This window comes from Thalassophryne amazonica, chromosome 16 (genome assembly GCF_902500255.1).
Source record: "Thalassophryne amazonica chromosome 16, fThaAma1.1, whole genome shotgun sequence".
NCBI lineage: Eukaryota > Metazoa > Chordata > Actinopteri > Batrachoidiformes > Batrachoididae > Thalassophryne > Thalassophryne amazonica.
In genome coordinates, this window is record NC_047118.1 from 52,825,422 (window position 1) to 52,836,242 (window position 10,821).

A 10,821-nucleotide genomic window follows, 5' to 3' on the forward strand; every position below is an offset into this window, starting at 1 on the left:
TTGTTGCCATGGTAACAGGTCTGGAACACTGAAACTCAGAACCAGAAGTGCACCTTTGTCCACGAATGGATGAAGAGGCACCCGAGCTGTCGCTGATCCAAAGAACATAGACTCAGTAAAAGACGTGTCTGTATCAAGAAACCTACAAGTCTCCTGATCCATATTGACTTGAACTTCATGACCTTAAGAAGGAAACCAGCACACCAAATTACAGCCTAATGAAAAGCTACTTTGACTGTTTCCTTTCTTTTAACTGCCAGGTACAGAGTTGTGTCACTGAAAAATTCGATTTCAGAAAAGAGAGTGGGATGATCATCGGTTTGCCTAAGAAGGACCCAGTCAAGTCTCACACCACACACGCACACACACACATATATATATATATATATATATATATATATATATATATATATATATATATATATATTCCCTGGCAAAGTTTTTTGAAGTGATTAACTGAAGTGATTTCAGTGACCTTGCCCTTTTAAGTTGGGACCTGGACCAACTTAAAAAAAAAATAATGTTGGATTAAAGCTACAGTGTTTAGAACTTAGTGTCATCTTGTGATGAGGTTGTATTTTATATTATGCCATCACTGTCCAGTTTCCCTTCATTGCTTCTTTGGTGAAGTGGATTCACACTACCTTTCCTTCGAGTATGGAAAGCAATTTGTCTGATCCTCCATTTTACCAAAATGAGGGTTGTCAAAGTTGTTAGCCTGCAGTAATAACCACTAGACCATGTATAGGGGAACAACCATTGATGATTCTTCTTTTTTCTTCAATCTGCTGTCCCTCACTGCAAATGTGAAAGGTGGAGTAAGTATGTCCCTGTGGGGTATCAACATGGCAGTCAATATGGCGCCATCCATAAGGTGGCACACTCCCATGAAGATATGAAGGGCTCATTCAAATCTTATGAAACTACAAAGGTTTATTGTTGCTAGTATAATCATTGCTAATCCTACACACTGTAGCTTGAGGTCCTTAAGTATTCAACAAACAACCAAGCAGGGAAGCTAAAACACTTGAAACCATTAGTGGTTTCTATTCAGTGGGAGTACTGTATTTATCTTGCTTTAAATTACACTGATGTTCTTTGAACTACATAAGTGTCATAATAAAATGAACAATATCAATAGTTATAATATTCTTTTCACCTATTTACATACAGTATAGCACTTTGAGTGACATGGTGAGCCACTATGGACAATACTCTACTCGGCCTATGGAAATTGAAGAAGAAACAATTTATTTTTCCAATACACAACAAACAAAGAAACACTTATTGGTGTTTCAGGACAAGTATGGGTTGAGCTGGCTGAATTATATTATAATTCCTAGAGGTACTTTGTCAAAGTTCCCAGAGTTTGATTTTTAATCATTTGATGTTCTATTTCTTGTTCTTTCAGATAACCTCAGGTGAGCTGAGGCTGAGTGGTGGAAATGTGATTGAACTCAAGAGCTTCAGCAGGTGGGACTCATCCTGCTTTTGTTTAATCTGTTTATAAAGTATGAACACTGACCATTACTTCAAAGCAGCATGGTGGATGAGGATCAAACAGATGTTACTCTCGTAGCTCTCCTGTATATCAGAGATTATTTGGGTGGCAGTGTTGGCATTTGCCCTTGCTTTTTTTTTTTTTTTGGTAATTCAAGTCATGACAGCACGGTAAAGAATGCATTGGCACAGAGATATCACTTCAAACGCGGCTTCTCTCAGGAGCCTAAGATCCTGTCAGTGGAATTGAATGAAGATATGCTTTGATGGCCCACCTTGGAGTCTGTGGCCTTCAAAGGAACCTGTTGATGGAACTCTGAGGGGCAGCCAGTAAGCTGAATGGGTGGTACTGTATATATGTGCCTCTCAGGGTAACAGGGGGTGTTCTTATTGGAGGTGAAACATGCTTGACCCCAACATGACATGAGTAACCTTTTTTTCCCCTTTTATGGATATTAGGCTTGCACTATCTTTTTTCCTCTAGGCTCAGTTTTCCAAGCAGCAAATGAAGGGGGACTGTGTGTGTGTGTGTGTGTGTGTGTGTGTGTGTGTGTGTGTGTGTGTGTGTGTGTGTGTGTGTGTGTGTGTGTGTGTGTGTGTGTGTACAGTAGATATGCTGATGCAGGCTGGCCTCCATTGCTGTCTAAGGCTCAGTCAGTCACAGTCATGGGTACCTTTGGACCTGGTTCTGTACTCTGATGCTGCTCTGTTGATTCTGGTCAAAGGTGAGGTGTAAAAATGGGTAGAAACAGCTAGAATGCAGTGTTAAGTGGGGTAACTAAAAGACTGGTGAGTGATGAGTCTCCAAATGGATAATTTGGTTGAAGTCATTTGGCATAGCTTCTTCAGAAAAATGGTTCAGGGAGGATACAAACAAAAAATGCACCGGATCAGGCAGAATGTGAAGGAACGGAAGTTGTTTGGAGCTTCAGAATATCAAATGAGAAATTACGTGCCCTTATGGCACAGTCACACAGGACTTAACGAAGGGCAACGAAGCCCAAACGAAATAAGAAATCTGGACTTTCGTTGGCATCGTTTAACCTTCGTGCAGCTTTGTTCCTGCAGCTGGCGCTTCGTCAGGATTTTTAAACTGTTGAAAAATTAAAACGAATGCCACCGAAAACCTCAATTTGTCCATCTTTTCATTTTCTTTAGTTTGACTTTGTTCAACCAGCTGAATGTTTTCATATAGTACAGAAGCTCTTTCTGAGCACTGCTGCTGCCGCTGCATTCATTTACCGTCGGAAATGACAAACTCAGCCTTTTGACAGTTTTCTGTTGTAAATCAATATATATGGCTTAGTAATGTAATACAGTGATACAGCAATCCACCACGGCACACCAGTGTTTTATTTATTTATTTTTAGTTGGAGCAAGACGTAGCACACAGCCTGTCATCAGACAGTGTGGATTCTGATGATGAGGAGATGATTCCTCTTTTGTTCTGTACAAGGAACCAGAGCAGGTGGGTCCACTGACATGCGCACAGATTTCCACAGCTTCTATTTGCAGTTTCTCCAGGACTCAGGCGTTATGAGCTCCATCCCAGTGCCGAGTCCTGGAACACAGAGATGCAGACACACACTGCTCCAGCAGTAGCTCCACGCGCATTTCGTTTAAAGCGTTGAGATCAGCGCTAGCTTCGGTTTCATTTTGTTCCTCTTTCATTCCTTTTGTGCTCTTGATTCGCAGGCTATTCGGTGAGAAAGCTCGTTCGTCCACCTTTTTCTACTTTTTTCCCTTCGTTCAGGAATCGTCGTATGCCGTGTGACTGGGCCATTACAAACATTCCTTTCATCTGTGACGTTTGTGTGATACAGCATATGAAATACCTTCATTGTGCGTAGACTGGATAATGACAACCTCCAGAAACAGAGAAACAGGTGCCATTTGATGTGGCTCCAAGGAAAGTGTGGAAGAGAATGGAGAAACTACTTGGTGTCGACGTACAACAGGCAAGGAAAATGATGATTGTGAAGACCAACTTCCTGCGACTGCTGAATATATGATTCCAGCAGGAGCACCCCAAGGCAATCTCTGATGCCACGGAGGAGTGATGATGATGATGATGATGATGATGATGATGACGTAAAGACAAATACAGTGGTCTTTAACTATGAGGGTTCAGCAGTCTGTATGTTTTTCATTCCTACCAAAGACTCCACCAACTGATTTCACGTGTAGCCTCGCAAAAACATCACTTGCTCATGAAATTAGATGGAAAATAAGCCTAACATCCACATGACAGTGGTTTGGGATAAACACCACTTTTCTACTGGGACTGGTGCTGGAGCCAGATATTGATAATATGCCAACTGCAAAACATCACTGGTGCTTGTCAAGAAAAATCTGCTTTTGTGACACTTTTTTGAGTGCAGATACTTGGCAATCTGTAACTAGGGAACAATGCAACAGTCCATCTCAGCAAAAAGCAGAAAATGTACAAAGTATGAAAATAGAGCATGACTGGAGAAAGCTCCAGTGATATGCAAATGACCAAGTAATTATAGATTATGCCTTAATATTGGGGGATGTGATGTTCTAGTGGTTAAGGTGTTGGGCTTGAGACCAGAAGATCCTCGGTTCAAATCCCAGCCTGACTGGAAAATCACTAATGGCCCTTGGGCAAGGTCTTTAATCCCCTATTTGCTCCTGGTGTGTAGTGAATGCCTTGTATGGCAACACCATCACATCAGGGTGAATGTGAGGCATTATTTGTAAAGAGCTTTGAGCATCTGATGCAGATGGAAAAGCGCTATATAAATATAGTCCATTTAATATCTACAGCTCTGTGTACTGTCAGAGCTCAGAAGCTAAACAGAGTGGGTCCTTGTTAGTACTTGGATGGGACTCTTAGACTCCTCTTAGGTGCTGTGTCTTTTCCACCAGGTAAACTGGAGTTGCGTCAGGAAGGGAATCCGGCATAAAACTCACCAAATCATAATGTGGATCTACTGTGGTGACCCTGAACAAACGTGAGCAGTCGAGGGTCAAACAGCAACTAAATAGTCACAGTTTTTGGAAGTGTTTGAAAATTTGACATTACTTCCGGCCTGATTAACTTATATTCCAAATAACAAGTACTAAATTGTGTGGGCATTCTCAAATTTTGACTGTTGGGTTGATAAATGTTCTGCCAGTGTTTCACTAACAATACTTGTGCACATGACAGCGGGTGTTAACGCAATGCTGACAACAGCGTGTTTTGCATGTTTTAATGTTTTTCAGTCAGCCACTTGCAAGTATACACAAAATAAGACAAACATTTTAACTAAAAAGGAGCTGGGGGAGGTGTGTGGATTAGGAGGTCTGGGCGGCTTTGCTTGAGCTGCTGCCCCCACGACCCGACTCCGGATAAAGCGTAAGAAAATGGATGGATGGATGGATGTTATTTATTGAACATTTATCAAATCTCATATGAATGTGCCCTTAAAATGGTTTTCTGCTATTTCACAGGAGGTACATGGTGTGTGGCACAAACCCGGATTCACTACCACTGCTGTGGAAATTGCCTCAAATTGTTGGTTTATATTGATGATCTTCAAATGTGTCTTCCTGCAACTGAGGAGCTGTTCATGGCACAGGTATTGACTCTAGTGTTACTGTATTTTCTTCATATCACTTGAAAGGCATAAAATAGACATCAAATAGACATTGAATGAGAATCATTATGTATGTGTTATTTGTGGGTGGAGCTGTCCAAGGTGCTCACCTTCTATTTCAATTTCCGTGTGTGGCAGTGGACAGACGCAGTCCATATACAAACCACAGGTGCTATCACAAGCCTCTTACATTTATTTTGTGCTTGATAAATCACATTTTATGTGCTAAATTAACCTATTTCCACAATCTCCTCTGAGTGTTTTGCACAGTTAGGTGGACACACCCCAAATTACATATTCATTAAAGCAGACATATACCATGGTCAGTGAGAATTCCATGTCTAACTGGCGTGCATTATTTTCGTGTATACGCACACGTAGTCCGGCGAGTTAAGTCACTGTAATATCACTCCACTCTTGTCATCACCACAGCAATGCACAAATCAGTCGGCGCAGATCAGCTGTGTTTTGACAGCTGTGAATGACAGAAACGCGATAAAACATGGATTTCCAAGTGAACTTTAATATTTTTGGCCAAAATAAAATGTTTGAGGAATGGGAAGAGGAGGAGAGCAAACAAGAAGAACAGCAAAAGCAACAGCATAAAGACTTAACATCGGACGAACTGGACAAGATTAAAGACAGGAAAGAAGAAGAGAACGGTTGCCAAGGATGAAAATATCTTGAGACTGGCATAAAATAGTCCCAAATATTTCAGCATTTTTATCAAACCATGGTATAAGAGGATTAAACAACTTGAAGCCGTGCATTATACGGTTTGAATACGCTTCGCGTCATGCATTCAAACTGTATTATGCACTGCTTCTCGTTGTTTAATCCTTACATATTAAACACACAATGCTTGCCATTTTGAACGTTTGAAGGATGCAGCCCTTACTTTGGAACATTAGCAGATCAGGTGCCTCATTTGTTTGTGGCAGAGTGCCTTAATTGAGAGAGTGGCGTCAACTCAGAACATGGTGAACTGCACTGAAGTACTGAATGAACCTTTTTAAATCATTTAACCACATACAGAAACACATCCAGGTACAGGTGCAATCAAAATAAATGTAAAAAATAGTTAAGCTATCAAATTTACATAAATTTACAATTTATGATGATTTATTTAATGATTTAAAGCCTGATTTTATGCTTCTGCAGCTCTGGATCGCGGTGTCATGCAATGACGTGAGTGACAGCTTTAAAGTTCTCCGTCACTGGATTATGATTTGTTCTGGACCAATTTGACCCTCAACAAGCTTTTCTTTCGACAATCACCCCCTCTAATTCGAAGGTAAGCTGTAGAATGTCAGCTTTTTCAGACTCCATGTTGTAAAGTTTTCTGATCCATTTGTAATCAGCGTGCACACTGCAAAAACTATTAAAATATGATGGCAAATGAAGCAGTGAAAGCAGAAAAGTGTCAAATCACAGCCTTTTGTGTCTGATTTAACAGGTGCACATCAGGGTTCAGGTCCGAGTCTGAGTACGGTGTGAAAAAAAATAACCGGTCAGACTTTTAATCACGGAAATGACTCCGTTCCCACTTTCGTCAAATCAGCGAGTGTCAGAGTGCTGAACTTTAATTTGTACCTCTGTTACTGTGCACATCCAGACTGCTCTGGGTTTTAATGGAAATACACTAGGATCGGACGGGACATTTTATACGATGTGAGTGAAAAATCCGTTATACAAAGCCCATTATATACGAGGTCTGTCCATAAAGTAACGGTCCTTTTTATTTTTTTCAAAAACTATATGGCTTTCATTCATATGTTTTTACATCAGACATGCTTGAACCCTCGTGCGTATGCGTGAGTTTTTCCACGCTTGTCGGTGACGTCATTTGCCTGTGAGCACGCCTTGTGGAAGGTGTGGTCCCGCCCCCTCGTCGGATTTTCATTGTCTGGAAATGGCGGAATGAAAAGGACTTTTTTTCCGTCAGAATTTTTTCAGAAGCTGTTAGAGACTGGCACCTGGAAACCATTCGAAAAATTTATCTGGCTTTCAGTGAAAATTTTACGGGCTTCACAGAGAATAAGGACTATTACTACAGGTTTAAGGACCCCTTTAAGGACCCTCGGCGCGCTGCACTCCGGGCTGCAACAACGCGGCACAAACCACTGGATCATTTCTAAACGGATGGCTCTGTGGATATGAGACCATTGTGTGCTCTTTCTCTGGTTATCACAAGAGCTGGACATCAGCCATTTTCCGGCAGATTTCACTTTTAACAAGAGATTTTGTCATGGAAAGCCGTGCGGAGGCTTCGCGCGTCACGACCGATTCGCTGATGAAGCGAGACAAAGGAACACCTCTGTTTCGGAGTGTTAGAGGACAAGTTGGGATATGTCCAGCTCTCCACAATTTCTCTTATACTCACTCGACTGGTAAGCACTGAAAGCTGAGATAGGCACCTCTGTTGGAAGCCTTAAGGACAAGTTGGAACATGTCCAGCTGTTAAACAATTTCTCATATACTCACTCCACTGAAAGCCATCAAAAGCCGCCTGGATTTTACAAATGGTTATCAACACGGAGGTGTTTTTCCTGTGCCGCCACACCGCGCCGGCTGCGTCCCGACACGCGGACCTGTCCGCACGTCTTTCATTAAAAAAAATCTCCTTTAACAGTGGAATATCCGGATAAAATGCTGAAACCGACTTCTTCTGAAACTTCTCTGTTCTCTCACGACGTCCTGGATCAATAGAGCCTGAAATGTGGAGGTTTTCAGCTTGAAACAGGCTGAGAGCGCTGCGCGACGTCTCGCACCGTGGGAAGTCCTTAAAGCGACAGTATCACCTCAAAATCTCTCATCAGCCGTTAAAATTTTCACTGAAAACCAGCTTAATTTTTCGAACCGTGTCCACTTCGATGTGTCTCACAGGTTTAGAAAAAAGTTTGATCAAACAAAGCGCCAGTCTCTCAGCAACTTCTCAGACAAAGGAATTCTGACGAGGGGCTGGACGACTCCTCCCACAAGGAGTGCTCACAGGCGAATGACGTCACCGACAGCCGTGGAAAAACTCACGCATGTGCACGAGGGTTCAAGCATGTCTGACGTAAAAACATATGAATGAAATCCATATAGTTTTTGAAAAAAATAAAAAGGACCTATACTTTATTGACAGCCCTCGTACTTCAATGTCTATGCTTTGATTTTGTCCCGTGGATTCTGTCTACTTTTACAACCCAACAGTCCATCCTGCACTCCCTTTCATACCCATGTCTTAACCTTGTGCATTATTGCTTGTCTGTACTTTGCCTTCCACTGTGCATTCTTTGGGTTTTTTGGGAGTTTTGTTTAAATTTAAACATTCTTTTCACTACCTCATGCTGCAATTGCTTGATTTGATTCTGTTAATTGGGCTGCTCTCTGGGTCATCCAGTTTCTGACCAACTTTGGATTCTCTAAAGAGACTTAGATTTAAAGACATCCAGTCAATGCCTTAGGTCACCAAGTCTCATGAACATCAGTAAGACAGGACACAGCAGGACGCCAATGACTTGGACCTTCGGTCTCCTGGTACTGCCACGTACATCTCTCCAGAGAATTAATTGGCCTTCAGTGTGGTGCTTCCCTGAAAGGCAAACCACTCTTTCACTTGCTTGAGCAGTGATCACAGAGAAGCTGTTCTTCTTGGGCAGTGATGAAGGGCATCATATGCTGGTGGTCTTTGGCTCTGCTAACACTACTTGTAAGCTCCTAGCCTGATGAAGAGTTGGTGACACAGCGCTCAAAGGAACTTCCTCTGCTAGCTTTAATGTGCTGCTAGGAAAGAGCCCAAAAAGAGTGGCTGCAACCGGTTTTTATCTTCATGGTTTTCCCAGTGAGGATGCAAGGTTTGGCTCCAAGACTGGTGTTACCCGTTGGTAGCATCAAGGCCTTCCATTGTAAACAACCACATGGTCTGAGATCCCATCAAGGTCCTGGTGAGGTCATAAGTCAAACTGGAGTATTGATTGTTACTCCAGTGCTGCTTCTAGCCCCGTTAACTCTGCATTTGAGTGAAAGAATGATCAAAGTAAAAACTAATTGATAACCATGAAGCTGTTCTTCTGGACAATATAATGTTTTACTCCTCCACATTGTTCCACAACTGTATTATCTACACAATTGATCTTGTAACCACTGAAATAAGTCATATCTCTCAAATCAGGATTTCTCCTTTATGCTCTAATCAAAGCCACCATCTGTGCTCTCATGTGTATTAAATGTAGCTCGAGTTCCAACTGCATGATGAACGGGTCTGTTGGTATTTATTAGGTGTCTCAAACAAAATGTACCCAAAATTATTTAACAGTCCAGAAAAAATAATCAATATTATCAGACATTTTCTGCATGAACATGTGGCCGAAGCATGTCATTTTTCTCCCGAATGCACAGTTTTTAGTTCAGTCTTTCCTTTTTGATGTTTTAACCCTTTATCTTTTACACCCCATGATCAATGTAACCTCCTCGTCTGAAGTTTCCAGAGAAACAAATCATCCGTCTCCAGTTTTCCAGAAAACCACCTAGCAAATTCAAGTCTCCTTGCCATTTGCTGGGGAGTTATTTTGCTCTGAGACTGAATTTTGTAGGGAAAGAGATGCAAGTCAGCTCTTAGGATGTGTTGCACAGAACTCAACAATTTTTGTTCTCTGAATTAGAGTTAACTGCGGCATTTTTCCTGGGCTTTAATGAGAAATGAGAAATGAAATGAGAAAAACACCATTATTTCCCAGTAAAAACATTTCCTGGTATTCATATTTCAGATTACTTTTGGGTACATGTTTTTGAGACACCCTATATACATACAACCACTTATAGTTCACTGTGGATAAAGCGGTTCATGTGACATGTTTTGATGTCAGTTTCAGTCCTGAACTTCGTAGGTGAAGAAGGTCTGGATCAGCAGTTGTGCATGCAAGAGCAATCACATTGCACTGATCAGTTCAGGGCATTTTATGAATATCTAGTTATGTGAAGCAACTTGAATGGCAAGTTACCTTTGACTTTTATTTATTTTTTTCAGTAGACTCATGACTGTCTCTCCAGTAACCTTTATTAAGAATGTGAAACTTGTGCCAATGTTGAAGCTTTACTCATTAGTTTCTGTCTTATGTTTCTAGGAACATTGTAAATCCCAGTTTTGGACAGAAGATCAGGATCCCTGCTGCAGATGTTTGCACCTGGCTCAACGCTTAACTACTGACGGCTTGATCTCAGTCACTGACAGGCTTGTTCTTGGGTAGCAGCAGCACCAGCAGCTCGGACGTGACGAAGCTGTAGCACAGAGTTTGTCTGACTGTGGAGTTTAACCATGAACAGACCAGTTTAAGCTGGTCTGGAGCAATGCTTTGGACTTTTCTTTGTGGACTTTTTTTAGATTCACATTCATACATCTGTTTATGTGCTTTAGTGGTAATGTTTAAATTATCAATAAGGTCTGAGAATGCTTATGTCTTGTAAACATTTTACTGTTATTACCCAAGGCCATCAAAATACAGTTATCGGGTATTGCATCCGTCCATCTGTCCATCTGTCTGTGCTCAACATAAGTCCAGTCCTAACCCTGCCAGGGTCTTCAAATTCACAGGGAATATTCTTGGGACACAGACCTTGGACATGTTCGAAGATGGCTAACCTTGACCTCGAAGAGGTCAAAAGGTCACATTCTGTTTCCAGTTTTTATGCTATGAATCTTGCACATCTGCTTTTTTTTTGGGGGGGGGGG

At 41.5% G+C, this 10,821-nt stretch overlaps 1 long non-coding RNA gene across 1 annotated transcript; it reads left to right on the forward strand.

The window, feature by feature from the left end:
• Positions 1-3,167: 3,167 nt before the first annotated feature.
• Positions 3,168-10,689, forward strand: LOC117528534. Its single transcript, XR_004565800.1, has 4 exons — positions 3,168-4,864; positions 4,960-5,087; positions 6,267-6,399; positions 10,217-10,689. It is a non-coding gene; the product is annotated as an uncharacterized LOC117528534 (long non-coding RNA).
• The last annotated feature ends 132 nt before the right edge of the window (positions 10,690-10,821 follow it).